Below are 26,585 nucleotides of genomic sequence, written 5' to 3'. Positions count from 1 at the left end.
TTTTTTTAACTAGGGAAACCTTGGCCAAGGCAAACCCCTAATTGGGATGATATCCACTAGATAATATACTAATATATGTTCCTTGTTAGAGGATGGAGCCTGTTAGGAGTCAATGAGCAAATTTAGCATAGAGAGTCCTTGTTAGGAGATTCCAACCCTGTTAGGAGTTGTAGTATAGTAGATGCAAGATGAGCTCACTACCCAAACATGCACTTCCAATTACTAGAAGAGCTCATTGCCCAAATAAGTAATTAGTCTTCTAGTGTTGTAACTTCTTTTTTGATTGATCTCTAATCTTTAGCTTGATCTCGGATCACAAAAATAGCTTCTCAAAACTTCGCATATATCGCTTTCACAAAAGTTTGCATACAATGTACACTTACACACCTCTTTTGAATTCGCAAGATATCCTTTGCATAAATACCATGCCTTATCACAAATTGTTGTTGGGTTGGCTAAGGCCAAAATACACTTTTCCAACTTAGAGTAAACATATAGGATGTTGTCTCTAACTGGTCAAGTAATTATTTTGTAAACAAAATAATTCCTTTACCTTTAATTTTGTTGTCTTGTTTCACTGGTTAAACATGAATTTTTTTTTCATACAGTTTGTACTAATTTTTGAGGTTGTACACATCATCATCAACATGTATACTATCTCTAGCTAACTTCGCTAATCATAATATGACATCAGTAACAAGTTACATACAAAACAATACACTGTTGTAAACCAACTTCATACTGAGACAATTTTTTGGGTACCAAAAGCTAAGTATCTTTATTTCTAAGGTTTTCTACAAGTATATACATTATGTGTTGTCATGAATGACAAAAATTACATATCTACATTAGCCAATTGGCAACATGTATAGCAAGAGATCATCAGGGAAACACCCTTGCTTTTGTGGCCAAACGATTGAGGAATGGAACGAATAATGTGGCAGAATGTGAACTGGCTAAAGAGGCTTTAGTCTTAGGTGTTAAATTGGCATTTGTAGAGTGCATCTAGATGGAGATTCATAGATAATCACTAACGGAATTAAGAAAGGGAAGTTGGAAGCATGTCATCTTGACAAGCAGATAAAGAAGATTAGATGCTTGTTAATGGAGTTCAAGGACTTTGAGGTTTTCCATGTATACAGAGAAGAAAATAAGGTGGCAAACAAGCTTGCAAACATGGGCATGAATGTAGCTTTGGGGATTTAGAACAAATTTTTTGAAGACCTTAGGCTTCTCGACTTGAAATAAAGATGGGAAAACACAATGAAGGGGGCAAAAAAGTGTTTTAGTTTGTTATTAAGGGAGTACAACTCAAATCATGAATTAATACTCCCCGTGGCATTCATGAAATATCAATCCCTCACATGTAACATAGATTATAATTATTAAATGGCACCCTACATAGAGAAAGTTTCCATATTGTTCGAAGTGTGTGATTTTAAGGAGGAAAGAAGGGAATTTCACAGGGTTTTCAACAAAATGACGAAAATGGAGGCTAACTTTGCGCTTGAATTAGACAACCAGACACAAACATATGAAGGGAAGATCGCAATTAGGCATTTAAAAAAAAAAATTCATGTTTAATGACCGGAAGTTCTTGGATGGAATCCAACAAATGTTTCAAATGGAATATCTAGAGTCCTACTGGAGGAGACACTCCAACTTGGATGTGGCTTCACTCTTTTTGGCTTTGGCGTTGCTAGTTGATGAGGCCGAGGAGGAAGTCTGTAGGGTTGTGGCAGCATGTGTTGACCCACAATGGCTACAAGGGCTAGAGGATATCATGGACAGAGTTGTTCTAGGTGTGGGTTTGGAGATGGGACAGGAGCCATTAAGGCTGATTGGGGGAGGGGATTCCTCGGTTCAACCCCTGATTGTTTGGTCATCAAAAAATCCACAAGGGGTGCACATACCACGGGCAAAGAAAGGGTGGAAGAAGATTGTAGAATTCTTGCAGAAGAAGATTTGGGTGTCAAGCAAGGAGAGGCGGGGATTTATGAAGGTGATGCTACGTAAGAGTGTGACAGCTCCAAGAGTTCCCCTACAACACCAGCTTGAGAGGAGAGTTTAGAAGGATGCTAGAGATTCCATGGTGAAAGAAATGTGGTTGGACATCTTATTGAATAAAGAGGAAGGAACAAGTGATATGGGCAGTAAGCATTGCCAAGGAACCAATCCTCTTGGCATGCCAAGGTCAATTTAGGAAAACCGTGCCATTCCAAAATTCACAAGGGAGGAGGTGGCACAATGGTTTAAGGATTAAGTGTAGGTGGTTGGTGATGACTGACAATGTCATTGCCTTTGGCATCTAATACGTCTCTTTTTTTGTGGGTTGGGGTGATGTTGTTTTTTGAATTAGGTGTCAATACCCTTGTTTGGTTTTATGTCTATATAAGTCTGTGGGGTGGGGAAGATAGAAGCTTGGAATGCATTTGGCCAACTTATGCAAATGGCAATCCAATGTAATACCTCTTTTATTATTGCTAAAAAATCAAAAATGCTACCTATCAAAAAAAGGGACTTGAAAGAGTGAATCTTTCACTTGCCTTAGGCTTTCAGAAGAATTGAGACATTGTATTGGGAGATTGATTATTAGCCTTGATTTAACAATTTTCCTGTATTTTGTTTTAGCAAAAAAATTATGTTTTTGTTTTGTTTTAACTTGGATCCATTCTGATTTTTCCTTTATAATGTGGTATAAAGAATCGTCCTCATTTGGATTGCACATAGTTTTTGTCATGACTTTGCCTGAATCCTTATTTGGAGGAGAAAATTTTTTGTCTATTTTTAATGCATAGTTAGTTTTATCAAAATATTATTCTGAAATACTTGAGGTTTATTATTTTCTCTTTGGTTATTTTGCTTCTTATGTTTGAATTGGGAAGTTGAGGCATTTGTAATCTTTGTTGAATCCTTGATTTTTGGAATGTTGTCCTTGAGGGAATATAAAGCTTCAAATTGGTTTGATATAGGAAAATTCAATTCCTCTCCTAATCTTATTTTGTTGAAATATGAAATTTTTTTGCTACATTTTTTTTGAAATATTTGAAGGAGACTGCAAACTATTTGACTTCAGGGGATTTATTAACTGAGTTTTAAATTGAATAATTTTCATTGGTCGAGTTTTCATAGGCATATTTTTTTTATCTGAAGGCCATTTTTTCCAAGTGTATAGACTATTTTAGTACTCTAATATCTTAAACAATTATGAATCTTCTAATTTAATAGCATAGAATAAGTTGAAAAGTACAATTCTCAAATTATTAACAACTAAAGATAATAAAATTTTATATGAGAAATTCTCTCTTGAAGAAATAAAAGAAGCCTTATTTAATATCAATCCAAACAAGTCTCCAAGTCCATATGGTTTTCAAGATTTTTCTTTAAAAAATGTTGGGACATCTTAGAAAATAACTTACGGGAAGCCATTAAAGCAACAAGAAATTTAGGAACTCTCTTAATAGAGGTCAATATTACGTTCCTAGCTCTGATCCCTAAAAAATTGGACAATGAAGAACCTAGAGATTCTAGGCCCATTGCATTAAGTAGAAACATCTATCAAATACTTTCTAAAGCATTAACCAATAGGATGAAAAATGTCCTACCCAAACCAATCTCAAAAGAACAAACTGGTTTTATACCAAATAGTTCAATCTTCGATTGTATTATCATTATCCAAGAACTTATACATTCAGTTCAAATTAGTAAGGAACCTTGTATGCTAATGAAATTAGACATTCATAAGGCTTGTGATTAAGTTGATTGGGGCTTTTATGTAAAATTCTAGAAGCCTTTGGTTTTTCTCATCAATGGATTAACTTAATATACAATTGGATCTCAACACCTAAATTATTCCTTCTTATTAATAATGCACTAGAAGCCTTCTTTAACATCTCTAGAGATATTAGACAGGGAGACTCAATCTCCCCTTTCCTCTTTATTATAATGGAAAAAGCCTTTGGCAAAGAAATTAAAAAGGCACATTCAGAGGGAAAATTTAGGGGAATAAGAATAATAGAGGAAGTATCAAAAATAATGTGCATCAACAATTTGCAGATGATACTATCCTTGCCCGAGAAAGCACATTGGACAAGGCCTAAAACATTAAACAAATTATAATAACCTATATGGAAGCATCTAGTCAAAAAGTAAATTATGGTAAATTAGTTTTCCTCAACACTCCTCCTGAAGTTGAAAGAAACATATGCAATACAATGGGATATAAGAAAGGAAACTTCCCTTGTAAATATCTTGGCATACAAATTGAAAAAGGGGAAAGAGATAGTAAATCTTGGAAAATTAAGTTAGACAAAAAAAATGGGAAACTAGAAAGGAAAAAGGTTGACTAAAGAAGGCTTAACAAAAATGATTAAATCAGTCTTATCAACTATTCCATCATATCAAATTCCATGTCTTTGATTACCTAAAGGAGTCAAAAAAACTTCTAAATAGGAAATTAAAGAATTTCTTTTGGCAAGGTACAAAAGAAAAAAAGGAACAAGCATTAATAAAATGGGACAACATATGTAGACTTCAAGTTTATAGAGGATTAAGAATTGAAAATTGGAGTTGGAAAATTCAAGCCTTGGGAGCCAAACTAATTTGGAGAATGTCTAAAGAACATGAAAGTAAATGGGCAACATTTGTGTACCATAAGTATCTAAATAAAATAGATCCATTGTCATTGTTTTATACCATATATCCACCTAAAGGTTCTAGAACATGGAACTTCATGATGCATTATCATCTCCTCATCTCTAATTATCTTACCTAGGATATAAGACAAGAATGAGAGGCCCTTTTTGGGGAAGATTCTTGGGATGAGCTTCCCCCTCCTGGTAACTTAAACATAACTGCCAATATTAAAATAGCACTAAAAAATATATGGGGACAGCATGTCAATGAATATAAACAAATAAGTAATGATGGCCAATATATTTTTTGGAAATGGAAATCCATTGAAGAAACATATCTACCAAATCAAGATCAACACATCTTTAAAAAGTTTCTCGAAGATAGACAAGTGAACCATAAAGATAGTAAAGATAAATTGATTTGGGGTGCTTCAAAAAGTAGAAAACATAGTTTCAAGATATGATATGAAATGATTATCAATGCTTGGCAATGCAAAGAATTAGACATACCTCTTAGTCTTTGTTGGGGTTCTGCATGTCTTCCTAAAGTAGGTATATTTCTATGGGCAGTTATGTAAGATAGAATTTTAATGAAATATAGGTTGATTGAGATGGGCTTTTCGGGACCTTTAAGATGTTCATTATGTGAGAACAATTCTGAAACTGCCAAACATTTTTTGCTCCTATTGCACTTTACAAGAAAATGTCAACAATGGTTATGTCAGAAGCTAAACTGGAAATTAGTATTACACAATAACTTCTAAAAAAATCTAAATAGTTGGCCTAAAAGGGGAACTTATAGGGTCTATAATAATTTATGAAAAATTTCTTCATCCGTGTTGCTTTGGGAAAAATGGAAGGAAAGATATAGAAGAGTATTTGCCAATGAAAGAATGGATGTAACCTCATTTCTTTGTAAAGTAGAAGCATGTATCACAAAAGTAGAAACCAATAACCTATGAACATCTTATAAAGAAAAAGGATCTTTCTTTGAACAGTATGTTGAAATGCAAAAAAATTGGTTTAAACTAATCAATTGTCCAATGATGTACCAAAAAGCTAACAAACAAGCTAGAAATAACTGCAAATAGGTACCCCCTCTAGTAGGGTTGGCTAAACTCAATTTTGATGGGGCTTCAAGAGGAAACCCAATACTGTTGGTTTAGGTTGTATTATACACTCTAATAAAGGCTCATGGATAATTAAATGATCTAAGGACTTAGGGGTTCAATCAAATAATATAGTGGAGTTATAAGCTTCAATAGAAGGACTAAATCTTAGTTGGGAAATATAAGTTATAAAGTTAGTAATAGAAGGGGGTTCTCAAACCATACTTAATGCCCTTAAGAAAATAAGTACACCTAATTTCATATTAAACTCCAAACTTGAATATGCATTACAAAAAGTGGATAAATTTGAAGAAACAAACATCAAACATATATATCAAGAAGGAAACAAGGAAACAAACTTACTTGTCAATAAAAGAGTTGATGGGGAAGACTTTCTCTTAAAAAATAATCACATCATCCAAGACTGAGACATAACTTTATAAAGAAGATAAGACAAGGCACAAAAGAATGAATAGTACTTTAATATAATTCACCTTTTAGAAATATAAAGGAATTTTGATAGTAACGATTATTAAGGTTTGCTTAAGTTTTTTCCCAAGATTGATTTTTAACTTCCTAAGGTTTATGATAAATGGGATTGTTGGAGTTTGAAGAGAAAGATTATTTCCCTTAGGTCTTCCTTGTATAGTATTCTTTTATAGTTCTTATTTAAGATTTGGTTTTTCCTTCCTAGGTATTAGGATGTTCAACTTTTGAGAAATCTCTCTAATATAGGAAAGTCTTATAGATGATGTACTATCTTTTATAAAATTAAATTTGCAACCTATCTGGTAAACAACAAATGAATAAAAATCAAGTGACTAACTAATAAGATGATTTCTTTGTATAAAATGGTTTAAGTAAATATTTATTAAACATAAATCTTGTTATACACACAAAAAAATAACAACATACATTTTTCATAAAGACATTATTGATTTATTCAGTTTTAATAAGTATTTATAGAAAATCTATAAACATTGCTACAATTAGTAAAGGAATTAGATTCTATCTGATAATAGAACTTGGATTCTCTTTTTCTTCCCTCCTAGCGCATTATTTCTTTATCAAGATTCATTATTCTTTCCTCAAGCTTTTTAAAATCTCAACCCTGACAGATTCCTCTTAGATTGTCTACCTTAGGTTTCTCTTTCTCTCTTTCATCTATATATTCTAATGTTATTTTTTCTTTATGTGTCCTCTTTTGAAGTATTGTTATAAGGTAGATATTGAATGTTCGAAATATTTTAATGCCTTCAAACATAAAAATATGTCCTTATAGCTTTTCTTCTTCCCTTGTCCTATTTGATGCCCTTTTCTTCTATCTCTTTCTAATGAGCTTTACATCCTCTGTGTTTCCTATCATTGTTTCCCTTCTCAGTTTTGGTTTAATAGCTTCGAGTATTATATCTTAAAATGGATTCTCTCCCCTTTTGTTAGGGTTTCCAAAGTAATACAAGACTTATGGATACATAAACAGGAGGGAAGTATATGTCTTCCTAGATTTTCCTAGCTTCTTTTTTTCTTTTTATCCTACTCTTTTTCTTAGTTTTAGCTTGCTTTCTTGACCTTCCCTTTTAGTCTTTATATTTATGATCCTAGTTTTTATCAGCCAACGTTTTTTTACTTCTCTATGTTTTAATGTATATTATTTTTCTTTTATTCTCTTTCCTTTTTTTTATCTTGTTCAATTGTTTTGCATTGGTGTCCTTTCCCTTTTTGAGGTTTAGTCTCCTCTTCTCAAAGTTCTTCCTTGTGTTAGTTTCTTTTTTATCTGCTTTCCTCTCTCTTGTTTGTTTTGTCCTCTTCTCATGCTTTTAGTTTCCCTTTTGTTCATTTCTTATCTTTGGTTGTCTATATTTCTTTTTAGCTTAGTCTTTCTTTATCTTTTATTTATTTTCCATTTCTAACTTTTATGAGATCGGCTTCATTTATTTTAATCACTGTAGATGTATTATACCAAATATAATATAGGGTAAGATGATCTTGACCTTTGGTTCCGCTCAAAATGAATTACAACATAGGTATCATTTTATGAAAGACTATAAACAAAACAAAAAATCAATTATTCATTAAATTCCATTTTTAAATGTTAAAGACCAAAATGGCTAAGTTGATATCCTAATCTTAGTAATAATTCAATGTCTAGCCATAGTTTATGTAGAGAAATTCCAAGCATATGCTAGTAGTAGTAGGGTAAATTCTATATTCAAACCTAAATTTATATTTGTAGTCTTATGTCAAAAAATTCCTCTTTCATAATACATTAACCCTTTTCCCCTTTGGTTTTTTAGGATCTTCTAGTTATCTCTATTTTCCTAAATTAGCTCTTGAATTGGCAATATCATAGAGGTAATATAAAAATTAGGTCATTACCAATTCACTCCAGTATCTCTCAGCTCCGCTAATAACTGTCATTATGAATTAGTGACGTGATGGTTGTAATACATCATAAGGAGATGGATATTGGTCCTTAATCTTATTTTAACATTTGAGATTTTTCTAATTATTAAAGTATATACCTGACACTCATACATTAAATTATAAATATAATTAGAATTTCTAAATAAGGCGGCCTTAATTGTAATAGAAAATCAGCAAATCCTTATTATTGAAGCATAAATACATAAAGTCATCGTGAACTTAGTCTTATATTTTTAATAAAGGAAAAAATATATCTAGATGATAGCAATTGAAGGCGAAGACCATCAACAAAGCATGTAACTTGATGATAATCTGAATAGATATGCTAGCTCATCTAAAAGTAGGTTTTCTATTATAGATGTTTTCCAACAGTTATTTGGCCCCTCACATTTTTAGCTAGTTTAGTTCTTAGACTATGGTGTCAGGTTAAGGAAAAGAGAGGTATTTTTAGAGCTTTGTCGAGCTTAGAGTTATTTTCCAATTTTTGTCTCTACATGCTCATTGAAATCTTACTACAAATTCATAGAACTAAATTGCTAGAGTAGGTAGTCCTCAAGGTTTTTAGGTAACTTATTAGGGTCTCGTGGCCCTATGCATCAAATTCATATAGCATTGGCATATCTCCTAATCAATTGGGAAAATGATCAATATATAAATAGACTGATTCCAATTTATAGCTATAAACTAGACCTTATTATTTTATTCAATCTCATTAGACTCTCTCTTTAGCTCCTTTTAGAAGTATTATCATTTTTTTCGTGATTTCATTTTTCTCTAACTTATTTCCTTATCTAAGTTCTTATCTATTTGAGTTAGTCTCTCCTGGTGGATTTTTTCAGCCTTTTTGTTTATTGATTCCTTGTTGCTTCTTTTTTATTGATCATTTGTCTCTCTTTTGTAGGAAAACAAGGAGAATCAAATTAAGCATAATCTCTTGAATAATTACAAAGTTTTAAGTTTTGACATTATAACTATAAGGATTTTTTTAAGGAAATCTTGTAATAATCTAATAATATGAGAAATAATAACAGAAAACAGGATGATCTGAATTGGTGGTATAAAAGTAAATTTATAGAATTCCCTCTTTAAACAAAAGATCTTCTTTAAAAGGAAATCATTCCAGCAAAGATTCTTTAGGAAAAAAAAATTGAAATTATAAGACACTATAGTATTAAGGAATAAGAGTTGATGTTATTCCATTATGATATCATGGGTCCTTTATCGTCTTGGGTATTTTTCCTTTATCGTCTTGGGCATTTTTCCAATCTTCTTAGGTAGACTTATTTTCTTTGTTTTACTTAGTTTTGGTCAAGTTTTAGCTTGGGACATTAAGGCATCCTATTGAAGGAAATCTCCCCTTTTTTTATTATAGATTTAAAGCTATTGGCCTTTAAAATATAATGAATGTAGGGGATGTTTCCTCGTCAAGATTTCTCTTATTCTACCCTTCCAAGCATTTTTGTTTTTTACTTAAGCTTTAAGATATGCATTGTGTGATATTGCTTCCTTCAAAATAATTAATCAATGATGACATTTCATTTATTTAGTTAAATGATATCCTTAAGAGCATCAGTTTCTCTAAAAATCTAAAATAAATATATGCATATTACATTTGTTAAGATAAAAATAGGAATATATATCAAGTAAGAGTTTTCTTTAGTGTTAAAAATATGAAGCATTGTTATTAAGGTTCTTTTAATTTAGTTTGAATATTTATACTAAATATCATCGAATAAGGTTCTTTTAATTTGGTTAGAACATTTATACTAAATATTATCAAATTTATTAACACTAACAATGATCTTAGCCAAGGCATGGGTTTTTACAAGTTGGGCAAAAGGATAGTATGATCAAAGATGGACAAACCAACAATATCTTTATAAAATAGAATAATTAACCCATGACCATAAAAAGGGAATGATCTAAGGAATCTAAAAATTTACTCAATAAGCAATGTAACATTGATTGGTCTAAGGCCTTTTAACTATTAAAAAAATCATAGCACATTGGTTATGTGAAACTTTAAATTTATAATTATTAATTAAATAATTATGGATAAAGCATCACTTTATCTTTAATAATTAGATAGTTTTTCAACTTTTGTGCTTAAATTTTTAAGTCTTCAAATTGAATAAATATATTTAATTAATTACCAGTTAATTAAATATCATTGTATTTTAATATTCCCTTTCTAATTAAACTAATATTTAATAATATAAAAAAAATTAATGATTAGGGTGATATTTTAGCAAGGATGAGCGGGAATGAAGACCCCGACAACCAGGGCAATGGTTGCAGGAAAGGTTATAGAGATTTGCGACAAGACTAGCAACACTTTGGGAATTCCAGAAAAGGGTCACGCAAATGTCAAGTGCCATGGGGAAACCCTTTTTTTCAGCAATAGAGAAGCTTTCATTATATAGAAAATGCTAGAGATGAACCTAGGAAAAACCCTAATGCAAAAGATACAGGTTTATTTAGAAAGAATAGATTGGGGGCTTTCAATATGGGTTCCAAATTACCTAGAAGGATGAGAAAAAATGTTCCAACTGCTAGCCACACAATTTTCTCATGGTTTAGTTGGAATAGTAGGGATGGGAAGACTAGTTGGTATGGAGGGAATCAAAGTCATTACATATATCTAGTACCTAGTAATTTCAAATCCAAGAACATCAAACAAAAGTTTTGGTCAAAGAAGGATAAAGTGAGTTTCACTCTCAAAGACGAGGTTAAAACTCCTACATTAAAGGTATGAAATGATTTGATTCCTAAAGATATTCAAAGAGGAACAACACTTTTCATTGTTAATCATGCATGGGAGGACTTAGTCACTATATATAAAAATTTAGCTTTCTTTATGAAATTTTTGGGATCGTGGCCTGCCATAACAAAATTACAGGCTTGGATTGATAGAAATTGGGGACAAATATGACTCTAAAACTGCTCTCAAATGAGTTTTTGATGATCATATGCCCCTCCAATTCAAAAAAGGAAGACATTTTGAAGGAAGGTACATATATGATTAATGGGAAAGGTGTGTATATCTGTGATTGGCACCCCAACTTCAACCCTTATTTAGAAGAAGTAAAGCATGTGATGAAATGGATAAACCTAAAAAAACAAGCTTGGGATTTTAAAAATGAGGATACCCTAAGGAAGATAGGGGAGTATTTTGGATCTTACCACTTATATGAGGAGGCAGTAGACCTGAATCACTGTTATAAGTATACTAGAATCCTAATTAGAATGTAGGATTGTTATATGGTTCCAGATTTTGTTCTCACAAGGGGAATGGAGGCTATGATTAGAAGTGGATTGTGCTGAAGCTAAGATCAGTAAAGGTAAATTTAATCGCAAAGGGAACATTTTAGATGGGAACTTTTATGTTGATATTGTAAAAATCATTGAAGAACAAAGGGAAATTATCCCCCCTGGCCAATATCCTTTGAAGAAGAGATGCTTATGAACATAACTCATTCAATAAGAATAGATGATGGTGTGATTTCCAAAATGTTAATCATGCATGGGAGGACTTAGTCACTATATATAAAATTTTAGCTTTCTTTATGAAATTGTTGGGGTCGTGGCTTGCCATAACAAAATTACAAGCTTGGATTGATAGAAATTGGGGATAAATATGACTCTAAAACTGCTCTCAAATGAGTTTTCGATGATCATATGCCCCTCCAATTCAAAAAAAGAAGACATTTTGAAGGAAGGTCCATATATGATTAATGTGAAAGATGTGTATATATGTGATTGGCACCCCAACTTCAACCCTTATTTAGAAGAAGTAAAGGATGTGATGAAATGGATAAACCTGAAAAATTAGCTTGGGATTTTAAAAATGAGGATACCCTAAGGAAGATAGAGGAGTATTTTGGATCTTACCACTTATATGAGGAGGCAGTAGACCTGAATCACTGTTATAAGTATACTAGAATCCTAATTAGAATGCAGGATTGTTATATGGTTCCATATTTTGTTATGTTGATCACCTCACAAGGCGAATGGAGGCAATGATTAGAAGTGGATTGTGCTAAAGCTAAGATCAGTAAAGGTAAATTTAATCAAAAAGGGAAAGGTTTAGATGGGAATTTTTATGTTGATATTGTAAAAATCATTGAAAAACAAAGGGAAATTATCCCTTGGTCAATATCCTTTGAAGAGGAGATGCTTATGAACATAAATCATTCATTAAGAATAGATGATGGTGTGATTTCCAAAATGTTAATCATGCATGGGAGGACTTGGTCACTATATATAAAAATTTAGCTTTCTTTATGAAATTGTTGGGGCTGTGGCCTGCCATAACAAAATTATAGGCTTGGATCGATAGAAATTGGGGACAAATATGACTCTGAAACCACTCTCAAATGAGCTTTCAATGATCATATTCCCCTCCAATTCAAAAAAGGAACACATTTTGAAGGAAGGTCCATATATGATTAATGGGAAAGGTGTGTATATCTGTGATTGGCACCCCAACTTCAACCCTTATTTAGAAGAAGTAAAGGATGTGATGAAATGGATAAACCTAAAAAAAATAGCTTGGGATTTTAAAAATGAGGATACCCTAAGGAAGATAGGGGAGTATTTTGGATCTTACCACTTATATGAGGAGGCGGAGACCTAAATCACTATTATAAGTTTACTAGAATCCTAATTAGAATGCAGGATTGTTATATGGTTCCATATTTTGTTATGTTGAGCACCTCACAAGGGGAATGGAGGCTATGATTAGAAGTGTATTGTGTTGAAGCTAAGATCAGTAAAGGTAAATTTAATCGCAAAGGGAAAGGTTTAGATGGGAACTTTTATGTTGATATTGTAAAAATCATTGAAGAACAAAGGGAAATTATCCCCTTGGTCAATATCCTTTGAAGAAGAGATGCTTATGAACATAACTCATTCAATAAGAATAGATGATGGTGTGATTGACAAAATGTTAATCATGCATGGGAGGACTTAGTCACTATATATAAAAATTTAGCTTTCTTTATGAAATTGTTGGGGTTGTGGCCTGCCATAACAAAATTACAAGCTTGGATCGATAGAAATTGGGGACATAAATGACTCTAAAACTACTCTCAAATGAGTTTTTGATGATCATATGCCCCTCCAATTTATAAAAGGAAGACATTTTGAAGGAAGGTCCATATATGATTAATGGGAAAGGTGTGTATATCTGTGATTGGCACCCCAACTTCAACCCTTATTTAGAAGAAGTAAAGGATGTGATGAAATGGATAAACCTAAAAAAATAAGCTTGGGATTTTAAAAATGAGGATACCCTAAGGAAGATAGGGGAGTATTTTGGATCTTACCACTTATATGAGGAGGCAGTAGACCTGAATCATTGTTATAAGTATACTAGAATCCTAATTAGAATGCAGGATTGTTATATGGTTCCATATTTTGTTATGTTGAGCACCTCACAAGGGGAATGGAGGCTATGATTAGAAGTGGATTGTGTTGAAGCTAAGATCAGTAAAGGTAAATTTAATCGCAAAGGAAAAGGTTTAGATGGGAGCTTTAATGTTGATATTGTAAAAATCATTGAAGAACAAAGGGAAATTATCCCCCCTAGTCAATATCCTTTGAAGGAGAAATGCTTATTAACATAACTCATTCAATAAGAATAGATGATGGTGTGATTTCCAAAATGGGAATCAAGAAGAATCCAGAACCAAAAATGTCTATGGAGATAGCTAATGCCCAAGGCTCTACTCAAGTGGTAAAGGAGACACCATATACTCTTATGAGGATCAAAGATTCTAAGGCAAGTTCTTCAATTGTAAACCTAGATTTCAATAATTTATCCTATATTATTCTGATACTATGGAGGAATTTAATAAAATCATACTAAGTTTAGAATGAATTATAGAGGATAGAGGAAAAAAACCAGATCCTAAATCCCTCAACATGCACTGTCTCCAACCCAAAAGGTAGCATGGATGGTTTCATGAAGGTTTCAAAGATATACAAATCTCTCCTATTAGAGAATTGGAAATGGCTTTGCAGAGAGCTAGGGATAGTGGTGGAGATAGCTTAGTATCCAATTCATAGTACTATTCTCATGATGAGGATAATGGACAGGATGAATGTGGATTAGAGGATCAAGTATATAAAGAGAAAAACATAACAATCTCACAATCACCCTCTCAAATCCTGAAACCAAATTGTAGGGAGAAGAAGAAGAGAGGTCCTAAATCTGTAAAAGTTAAACTTGTCATAACTGGTAATGTAGTAGACTAGTCTAAATTGCTAAGATTGGGAAGAGGATACACCCCTTCCCGATAGTTTTGAAGATCTTTTTGTTGAATGTCAAAGGCTATAATGCCTCTACAAAAGGCGCTTTATCAAATGAGGTCTTGATCCAACACAACCATATTTTATTTTTCTTCAAGAGACAAAGTTAAGTGGAGATAGTTTACAAGCCTTTGCCAAAAAGTTTAGGATGTGGGGGAGCTTATCTGTAGAATCAGATGGAGCTTCAAGAGGTTTGTGCATCCTTTGGAAGGAAGCACCATTAAGTGTGCAGATGATGGACTCTGATACAAACTAGCACTTGATAAAAGTGTATTCCTTTCAAATAAGATTTAGTTTTTTTTCTTTCAATGTATATGGACAATGTGAGCAGTCTTTAAAATCTCAGCTTTGGGTAGTTTTATCGGATAAATGCAATAATGTTAAGGAAAAATTATTTTTTCTAGGGGGAATTTCAATGCTATACTATCTCCAACAAAAATGTTAGGGGGAAATGGTTGCCTCAACCAAAGCCATGTGGAATTTGCAGACTTTGTAATAGCTAATGGGTTGCAAGATGTGGATTTAAATAATGGTAAATTTAATGGACAAACCATTGAAAAGGTTTTACAAATATTGTTGAAAGGATAGATCATTTTTTACTTGGGGGGACATGGAATGAAATGAAATGATTTTGTCAAGCAGAAGTGATGCCATTAAGTGATCAAATCACTTTCATATATGTTTATGGGTTTGGGATGATGCAAGCCTGGAGAGAGCCCCCTTTCAGTTCAAAAAAATGTGCTTAAGGAGGGGTTTTTAGATTTAGTCCAAGACTAGCGGAACTTGGCACCAAAAAGAAAAGGGAACCTAACTTTTATTTTCTTCAAGAAACTACATTTTGTGAAGGGTCAACTAAAGATATGAAACAGAGTCGTCTTCAAAAATATTTTTGATGAAAATTTTAAACTTTAAAAAGAGATGTCATATGTAAATGAATCATTTATGAAAGGTGGTATGGATGAAAACATATAAATTCAAGAAGTGAATTTGAAAAATTAGTATAATGAGGTTTTACATAGAGAGGAATTCTTTTTGAGAAAAAAATCATGGGAGCTTTGGCTTAGAGAAGGAGATAGAAATGCAAAGTTCTTTCACAACTCAATCAAAGGAAGAAGAGAAATTAATAATATTTTCACTATCAAAGATAGAGAAGGAAGGTTGTTAGAGGAGGCCAACTCTATCAACAAGGAAGCTATAAGCTTCTACTCTGATATCTTTGCTAAAAACATTTAGGCTAGGAATGGTACATATGATTTGTTGGAGGGAATCCCCAAACTAGTCAATGAGGAAAAAATGACATGCTTAGGAAACCTATTTTAGTGTAGGAGGTTTAAAATGTTGTATTCAACTTGGGAAGTGATAAAGCCGGAAGGTTGGATGGTTTCCCTACACTATTTTTTCAAAAGGCATGAAATGTGGTTAGAAAAGACTTATGGGAAGTGGTGGAAGAATCTCAGAAAGGGGTTTTGTGTTTAAATATTTCAACAACACATTCCTAACATTGATACCAAAAAAAGGTTCCAAGGACTCTTTTGAGGACTTTTGACCAATAGCCCTTTGCAATACTACTTATAATTTTTTTGCCAAGGTTATCACAAATAGGCTGAAACTAGTTCTACCAACTATTATTTATGGGGAACAAAGCAGTTTTGCTCCAAGTAGATCTATCTATGAAGGGATTATTATAGTGCATGAAGCAATTTATTCTTTAAAATTGACTAGAGAAATGGGAATGATGATTAAAGTGGATATATAAGAAAGCGTATGATAATGTCAATAGAGCCTTCCTTCTTCAAGTCCTAGATTGGTTTGGTTTTGCCCCTGGATGGTGCAATTGGATTTTTAGTTGTATTTCAACACCCAGACTCTCCATCCTAATCAATGGTAGCCTTCAGGGCTTCTTTGATAATTCTAAAGGTATTAGACAAGGTGACCCTTTATCCCCTTTTATTTTTATTATCATGGCAAAGGTGTTTGGGTGGTTGATTAAAAAAGCTAATTTGAACAAGGATTGGAAAGGTTTAACAATTGCCAGGGGAATAGACCCAATCACACATTTACAATTTGTAGATGATACCTTTCTTATGGGGGAAGCATCAATTCTTGAAGCAACTAACATCAAAGCAGTTTTGGAGAAGCATAACAATGCTTCAAGTCAGTTCATAAACTGGAATAAATCAAAAAGAAAACTTAGTACCCCCCGCCCCACCCAAGAGCACATTGGTAGAATTTTGGATATGAATTGGGCACTCTACCTAGTAAGTGTCTTGGGATCCCTCTCTTCAATGGGGCAAATAGAGCCAATTTGTGGAAAGATCTGATAGACGCCTATATTAAAAGGCTTGATAGTTGGAAGGGGAAATGGTTGACTTATGCTAGCAAAGTTTTATTGTTACAATCGGTTATCTCAACTATTCCAGTCTTTGTAATGAGCTACCTTAAGATCCCTTTAAAAGTTCTGAGACATATAGAACAAAGAATGAGTAAATTTGTGTGGAATGGAATGTGGGAGGAGGAGGAGATACCCCTTACTACATAGGATATGATATATAAATCAAGGAAGCAAGGGGGGGCAGGATTGAGAAAATGGAACTTAGCAAACAAAGCGCTTGGAGCCTAGTTGGTTTGGGATATGTATGTTGATCCTTCTCAGTTATGGGTGTAGATCCTTCAACCTGAATATCTTGATTCAAGGGAGGCCTCTAGAATACTAGCAATTAGAAATCCCCCAAAAGGTTTGCTTATTTGGAATTTTATTCTTGATTGTAGATAGGTTATAATATAACACCTCTCTTGGCAAATAGGGAATGGCAAAAAAGCCTCCTAGGATGACTCGTGGAATGGAGAACCAGTACTAGCTAATTTAGATGAGATCCAAGAAGTTAAACAAATTTTAGTAAGAGAATGGGGGGACAAAGTAGAAGATTACATGGAAAGAATGGAATCTCCTTTAGGCCCTCAATGGGGGTGGAAAGATTGGACTCCCTTGAGATTATCAGAGGATCAAACAAGAGTGATTCAGAAATATTCCATGAAAGGAGTATAGCCATTAGGGAGAAAGATGATAAGGTTACATGGTGTGCAACAAAAAGTTGTAGATAATCAGCAAAAGTGGGGTACCGGTTGTTAGGTAGAGCATAAAGAATTGAGGGTTGGCCCTCAAAACTATGTTGGGATAAGGACTATCTACAGAAGGCAAGGGCTTTTGCCTGCCTAGAAATACAAAGAAAATTTTTAACTTGTGAAAGAAGGAAGAAATATGGTTTTGTAGGACCAACCCGATGTATTTTATACCTAAAGAAGGTGGAAGATGTAGATCATTTATTAGTTCATTGTGAATTTACATGGGTTTTTTGGGAAAAATTAAAATATCATCTAAATTGGTCTAGCCCATTACCAAATAAGATATGGTTGTTGTTTCAAGGTTGGCCAAAAGACTTCAACAGTTTGATCTTTTCAAAAGTAAAGATCATCAATCCTTCAATAGTTATATGGGAGTTTTGGAAGGAGAGAAACAAATGAATGTTTCAAGATATTATAGAATGAGTGGAAAGAATTTGGGATAGAATTTATAGAGCAATAGGAGAAACATTGCAAGTAATTACTTTTCAAGGGCAAGCTAATAGGATTTTCTCTTCATGGATTTCTTGATACAGAGAAATTGGCTAGAGGTAAGAATTAATTGGTATAATGATGGAAAAAGGAAAGTTGACAAAATAAATGGAAGCCAAATGTGATCTAGAAACTGTCAGATGAAGGTTGGATAAAAATTCATTTTGATGGAGCCTCAAAAGGGAACCCAAGGGTTTCAGGAGTGGGGGCCATTGCAAGAAAGGCTAATGGGCAATCTTAGCCATAGCAGCAATAAGATTACTAGATGGAACTAAAAATGTAGCAAAAGCATTGGCAAGTCTCCTAGCTATTCAATTAGGAGCCAAACTGAAGGTTAATAATTTTCTTACAGAAGGATATTCAGAGATCATTGTTTACATGTTGAAAAGGATACAATCACAAACCTAGTATTTATAGATCCAAATAGATGAAATTATTAAATATTTGGATGAGTTTATGAATTTTAAAATTAGTTGCACTTTAGAGAGACAAATTTGGAAACAGATAAATTAGCCAACTTTGCAACAACTTTATCCAATATTGGAGAACTTCAGTGAATGTCTTGGACATGAGTTATTAATGCAAGATAATGAAAATCATCATTAAGATTGGGGGAGATGTGTTGAAAGCAAGTAATTATGGGAGATAATCAATGACACTATCTAAAAGGAAAAGATGGTGGTTTTTGGTAGCATTGCTACACCCAAATAAAAAAATAGTGAGGTGACAGACAAAACGTGTGAAGGGAAGAGTATAGAGAAAGTTAAATGGACTATAATTACCATCTGCTATGATAAATTTGATAAGAAATTTAGGCTTTTCTAAAGCAAGAGGAGTTGGGTGAAGATGTAGGCCACATTCTCAATTGATTCAAAAGACAAATGAAGGCTTTTAAAGGACCTACAGGATGGGAATGAGTGAAGGGATTACTAAATATAAAAATGGAGGAGATTATCTCAGTAGTGTTGGGGGTTATTGGGAACCAGTTCCAAGAATGAGCAATAAAGAGGTGCACAAACCTGGACGTGATTTCAGTATTCATCGCATGGGGTTTGGAACTGAATAAGAGCACATATGAAGTAGAGTCTATGGCATGAGCTTTATTTGTAGAGGACATGCTTGATGGCCTGGAATCAATTATGGAGTGGTTGATTCCAGGTATTGGGCAAGATATTAACAAATGGCTTGTTGATGAGGATGATGCTCGATGCTTTGGCTATGTGCCCTTTCTACATTAGAGATCTTGAATTGACAAATCTCTAATGTATAGGAAACCAGCGAAAGCCTAACAAAGCATGTGGAATAGTCTGAGCAAGTAGCAGTTGTTGGGCTATAGAGAAATGTCCCTCATCGCAGAAGAAGTAGTGGAGGTTCTTGGTCAGGATCAAGTAGAGAATGAGAGATGAGGCACGAGGGAAGCAAAACATACAGTTTTGGGCATGATAGACATGCGGGGGTGTGAAATGGGAAAAACATTTTGTATGTTGGAGCTAACAAGAAGGAGAAAAGGTAAAGAGAAATCTAGCCAAATGTGGATGGATACCAGGTCTGAATTTTGCAAGGTTAGAACTGTAGACAGACAATAATGTAGCGTAGGAGTAGATAGAGCTTGAACTTTGATATTATGTATGAGCTTGTATTTCTTTAATATGTTTTTCTAGGTGAATTTGAAGTATGTAATAATTTAGATTGTATATTCTAGAATAGAGGAGAGGATTATAGATGAAAATAAGCTTAGAGGGGAGAGGAGGAATGTAAGTTTGTAGGATAGTAGAGATAGTTGATAGCTAGACTTAATCCTTTTTGATGTTGTCATGTACTTATGTTTTTAATTAATAAAAAACTATTACCAATCAAAAATAATAATAATCTAAATATCATGTGATTATTAAAGTATCATAATTAAATCATTCATTAAATAAAGTACGCCACAAAACCCACATGATTGTAATATAAGAAAAGTAGACCAAATCCAAAATCAAACAATGTGCATAATGATAGAATTATGGATTTGGATGGTAGTCAGTCATATAAGTGTCCTTCTTAAGACAATAATCTGGCTTAGGCTGGGATGCAAACTTGAACATTATCTCCCCTCTCTTACCATTGAGATATTGTGATATTACACACTCATTTAAACAATTCAGGGTAGTTGATGTCTAATACCTAAAAACCTTCATAACAGATGAGCATGTACTGATATGTATCTAACTAAACAAGTAATAGTGAGGAGTGGCATATCGTGTAGATCTCAAATCATAAATGACTAAGACTCCCTCCCTCAACCATATCAAGGACTTCAAACAAAAATGTAAAAAAAAAAAAAAATGCACACCATACACATGAAATCATGACACAAATATAAGTAATAAATCATGAATAAAAATAATCTCATTTCCTAACATATGAATTTCATCATCATGAAGACAACTATAGTCATTAATAGAACATGTATGATATGACGTTATCATAGAGACAATTGTAATCATTAACTAAGAGCATATAGAATATCATCATTTTAAGTAAGTAATCATCACTATCCAATATAATCAATTACTCTATGTATCAAAGCATTCCATTCCAAATATCACTAAGAGCTAACATGTTCACAAAAGGTCTTAGTAGGGTTTAATGATGAAATATATAATGATAGAAAAGGGGTGGGTATTACATCATCCTTCCCTTAAAATAGGCTTACTCCTAAAAGCTGACTACTACTACTAAGAAAACTAAAAGTCAAAATGTACTATCCCCAATATCATACAAAAGAGTCCAACATGAAACTAATAAAACAAGTTCATTAAATATACACATCTAGTCTCTTAGAGAAATGTGATTCTGGTTTTAAATTGAAAATCTCATTGATCAAACATTCTAAGCCCAAGTTTCTACATTGAGAACTCTAGGATATTGTATGCTTATTATATTTCAAGCAATTGAACTTAACCAAACATAAAGCTCAAACTTAAATAACAAAACTTAGGAAGAAAACTTGAACATGCAACACTTCGTGTTTGAAACTCTTCTTTTTGTGACCATGCATAGTATCTTTATTATCTCCTAGTTTGTTTGGCTATTTTCTTGTTGATTTCGTGTGTTAGATGATGAATGTTTCTATTTAGGATTTATTTGATTTCTTTTGGTGTTGGGTGTCCTAGTTTGAGTGAACTTTTTTGGTGACCCTGATCTCCTTGAGAATTCTATATTCTTTGTGTTACCCTATTACATGGGTACCTAGTAATGTGATATTGATTTATGTTTAATTCCTAAACTTGTTTTCTATAGATTGGATCAGATACATTGCATCAGTTGCAACATGTATTAGAAAATCAAGCATTATAATAAATACTAAATGATTGCAAAGAAGTAGGGCTCACAATTTCATACGATTAAATAAAGGATAATTGTAACAAGCATAAGTAAATCAATGGTCTATTGTATTTTGGGGCATTATATAATATATTTAGTATATTCAATCCCTAGGTATGCTTTGACTTTTACTTTACCTTAGTCATAGTATTTGGTGTTGTAATTCCTATTAGGAAACAAGATACTGAGAGGGTAAGGGGGTTGAATCAGGATCTATAAAACTTTTCACTATTAAAACAATATCTCAACTTAACTGTATTCACTCCTAATCCATCTCATATCTTAATCTCATACTATATAATCATAAACTTGTATTGTTGAAATGAAATCTATCTAAGAATAACATCCATGAAAACATAAACACATAACACAAAGATTTTGGTAATCTAGAAACACTTCAAGGTGAAGGTAAAACTGGGCTGGGGATGAAACCCACAAATCTTAACTACTACACAAACAAAGTTCACATGTTAGGGCTACAATTTGAACACTTTTGATTATCTACCCTGTGAGGGATTTTCTCTATTAAAATATTTACAAGACTATTAGGTCTTACCTTGATTAAAGGATTTTACACTTACAATAAAGTAAGGACTCTGTTAGGAGATTTAAATAAGGTTTGTTAAAACCACTCTATTAAGAGAAATGCCTTAATTTTATCTGTTAGAATATCTTAGTACTTGATCCTTTTGTTCTCTTTAAAAAGTTATTTATAGACCTCCTCTCTTCAATATCTCAAACTAATCTCCTTATCTAATATGCTATGTTATATCTGTACATAGTGAGAACGTGTATTCATGAAACTTTAGTGTAGAATGCAAATGGACTGAGAACAAACTATACTAGACCCAAGATATTATCATCAGAATGTAATCTCTACAAGCATCTCATGTTTCCCTAACCACAACTACTAAAATAGCTCTCAAACCAGCATCTTAGTGATAGTTATAGAATGGGATTATGCTAAAAATGTAGATCTACAATGAAAAAATGCAAGATCTATGACTAAAATGCAGATTATATGTGAAATAAAACTCTTAGAAATGCTCTTGAAATGATCATGCCATGAACTAATATGCAATAAATGATGCTAATGACATGAAATGATGCTAAAATGTTATGTACTTGCTACAATGAAAATACTAAAATGATGAGTTCAAATGTGCCCAAAGTGCAGATGCATAAAAACTTGGGTCACTTGCCTCTTAGATTTCCCTCCTATTTATAGGATTTTGGGAGGGTTTGGGGTAAGAATCAAGATTTTCACCTTTGACTAGGGGTAAAAGTGAAATTGAAAATATCTCATAAGAGATCGGGAGAAAGAGTCCAACAGACTTGATTTTGAGGATAATTGAGGATATTTCTATAAAAAAATTAAATGAAAAAGGGACATTTTCAATCTTGTGAGGATAAATGATTTTATTGATTTAATAAATGTCTTATTTATTTTCAACACTTTTGTCTTTTTCCTCCTTTTTTGAATTTCATTTTATGAATTTGAATTGTTTTTCTCCTCCTTTAAAGTTGATTTAGGTCTTGTCAATTTGATAGGTGATTAATGACCTGATGTGATTTTTGATTTGAAAGTTTGTTGTATTTCTTCTAATTTTCTCTTTAATTTGCACTGATTGATCAGAATTGTGTGATTTAGGTCTTTGCCAATTTTTGGGTGTCCAAATGCCCCTCTTTGAGCTAATATGTGAAGCATATTAGTTCAAAGACTGTCTTGATTTTTTGATTTTAGGTCAAATTTTGATGATTTGGATGTCTGTTCATTGATGATTTGATGTCTTGATTGTCATTGATTTGATTATTTGATTGTGATGTTGATTTGGTGTTGCAATATTTTTTCTTGGATATTCCAGTTTTGGTAGACTTGATGTTTGAAATTTTTTGGCTAGAATAGGATTTTTTTATTTTGCTAAAAATTTTGATGCCCCAATTTGATTTGATGTTTAAAATTTGGTTGTGGTATGATGTTTAAAATTTGGTTGTGGTATGATGTTTAAAATTTGGTTGTTTGTGGTAGGACATTTTTGATATTTCAGAAAATTTTGATGCCCTAGTATATTGCCTGCTTAGAAATGAAATTGGAAAGAAGAATATGTGAAATAGGGATGTTCCAATTTTATTTCTAAAAATATTTACTAAGAACAATTGATAGGGAATGTGTAGTCACAAAGTGGTATGTAGAATCAATCAAGTAATGTTGATAGATAGAAAATGTGCCCCCCTCAAGATACAAAGTAGGGAATGTATATGAGCAATGTTAGTATGCTAATAGAAACCAAATTTAAATAAAGCTTCTACAAACTAAACAAAATTCATAAACTTCAAGATAGACTAAGATGAGCTCTCAATTGAGAATATGAGCCATTAATGGACTCTCTCAATAAGAAGCTCTCTTGTTGAGTAGCTTTATCTAAATGGATAGGATGTATGCTCAATATGCTTCCAAAGGCTTCAATAGATGATTGTGGATTTTTGGTGTGGATAGATGGCTTTAGTATGGATTTGGCTCTCAAAATGGCATTATAACTTTACTTCATGGATTGTGTTAAAATGGCTTGGGAGAGGATTCCTTAAATAGGCAAAGGGCTTGAGGGATCAAGGGCTAGGATGCAAGGATGGGAAAAAGCTCATGGAGGGCTTAGATTGCATGAGAGGAGAGCACATGGATTGTGCTTCCTTACAACCAATCAGGGAGTGACACATGTCACAGGGTGAGAGGATGGAGGAAAGGGCAAGGATGAGTCAACAAAGGAGGCTCAAGAGATCAAATCTTCATAAAGACCCTTCATAAGTGCTTTGTAAGAACATTTATGACTTTGTGGGTTTTATAAAGTTTTGTGGTTGAAGATATTTGTGAGAGATACCATGAAATTTGAGTTTGAGGGTTTAGGGGGGGTTTTAAGCTTGCTTAGGGTTGTAAAAATGATTAGAGGAAGGGTTAGAGATGGCTTAGGACTAGGCAAGTGGATGGCAAGTGGATTGCAATTAATGAGGGTGGGTGAAGGAGGAGATATTTGTTAACTTTGGCTTGAGTTAGCAAGTCTTAACCCATGTTTAGGGAATGTGACAAGGTTAGGAGGGGATTAGGATTAGGGTTAAAGACATCTTCTAGAACAGTCTAGGCTTTGGATGAGGATGAAGACTTTCTAGAAGAGTCTAGAACTTCCTAGGATAAGATTTTATGAAATAAATAAAGTTTTATTTATTTCAAGGGTTTGGGTTGAGGAGATATTTATTAAAATATTTTTAATAAACATTAGGATTAATATTTAATCTTGATTAAATATTTTGAGTTGGGATTAGGGGTAGGGAATGATGGGATTAGCCTTTAATCAAAATTAAAGAAGGATTAGAAGATTTTGGAAGAGGTTAGTGGTCTTAAGGAAATTGGCCAAGTTTTGGGCAAAAAATAAATTTTTTATTTATTTTAGAATTTTTGGTCAATTTATTAATTAAATAATTAATAAATAAGGAAATAATGTTTAAATAAGATTTAAACATTTTTGGGAGGGATTCCTTAATTAAATATTTTTAATTAAGATAAAGGGATTTAATGGCATAAAAATTAATTAATTAATTAATTAATGATGATGTCATCACAAATTTTTTTCAGAAAATAAAAATATTATTTTCTAAAGGATTTTTAGGTGTCTACAGGGAAAACTAACATGTCCATCTCAGGATACAGAGTAGGACAAATAACTGGTTCAAGATAGAACCATTAGTTGAATAGCTAGATTTTGAGATTTGATTGATGTAGGATGATCACTTGTGATGAAAAACTAATGTCGTTGTGTAGTGTTCAATTGTTCAAGATGGGATGAGTGCCCCCAGTGAGCAGGGATCTTCATATTAGACACAGATAGATGATGTAGATGGTGCAACACAGGGTTGATTTGGGGAGCTTTTGTGTTCAATTTATTGGCTTATCATGTATGTCATTTATGATGAGGACCCTTTTATGTTGATAATGATGACCTTTTGATGTTGATGTTGATGACCTTTTGATGTTGATGATTCAATCTTTTTGATATATGAGATATTTTAGCTTTTTGATGTTCGAACTTACACACTTGATATATCATGGACTTATGTATGCATGTGATGATCTAATTTGATGATTATAGTAGTAGTGGATGTGGATGTGTATATATATATGTGAATGATGAATGTAGATAGATCATGAGTTAGAATAGATGGCATGTCATCGATGATGTGATGAAAATGTGATGTGGTAATATGAATGTAATGATAGGAAATGAGATGTGGTAAAATAGGATGTGATGTGATGAAATTGGATGAAATGAAATAATAAAAGGTGATATAATGAAATATAACATGAGGTAACGAAAATGATTTGTAATGTAATGTAATGGAATGAAATGGAAAATGAATTGCAATGAGGTGAATGGTGGGGTAATGTAATGAAATGTGATAAAAATGTGATGAAATGTGGAAGAGAATGATATATGATGAAATACAGTGTGATGGAATGAAATGAAATAAGATGGAATGAAATAGGTAATGAAATGGACAATGGAATGAAATGAAAAGATATGTGATGAAATGAAATGAAAGGAGTAATGAAATGAAATGAAATGTAATAAAGTGAAATGATATGTAAGGACATGATAGTTAATGAAATGAAATGAAATGATAAGTAAGGACATGATAGTTAATGAAATGAAATGAAATGTAATGTAATGAAGTGAAATGAAAATGTAATGAAGCGAAATGATATGTAATGACGTGATAGTTAACGAAATGAAATGAAATGGGCAATGAAATGAAATGAAATGAAAATGACATAAAATGAAATGATAAGAAATGAACATGTAACGAAGTGAAATGATATGATATGAAATGTAATGAAATGAAATGATAAGTGAGAGGCGATGGATTGAAACAGGTAACGGGATGAAAATGACATGACATGTGATGTAATGCAACGAGATGGATAGTGAAAGGGAATGGAATGTCTAAGGAACAAAATGATATATGATGAGATGAACGAAAGCAATGAAATGTTGAAGGAACAAAATGACATATGATAGGATGATATGGAATAAGGAAATGGAATAAGAGATGAAGTGGAATGAAATTTTTAATGATA

Source organism: Cupressus sempervirens, chromosome 4 (genome assembly GCF_028749045.1).
Source record: "Cupressus sempervirens isolate cs-2001-9-10 chromosome 4, ASM2874904v1, whole genome shotgun sequence".
In the NCBI taxonomy this organism is placed as follows: domain Eukaryota; kingdom Viridiplantae; phylum Streptophyta; class Pinopsida; order Cupressales; family Cupressaceae; genus Cupressus; species Cupressus sempervirens.
Note: the sequence above shows the minus strand (reverse complement) of the source record.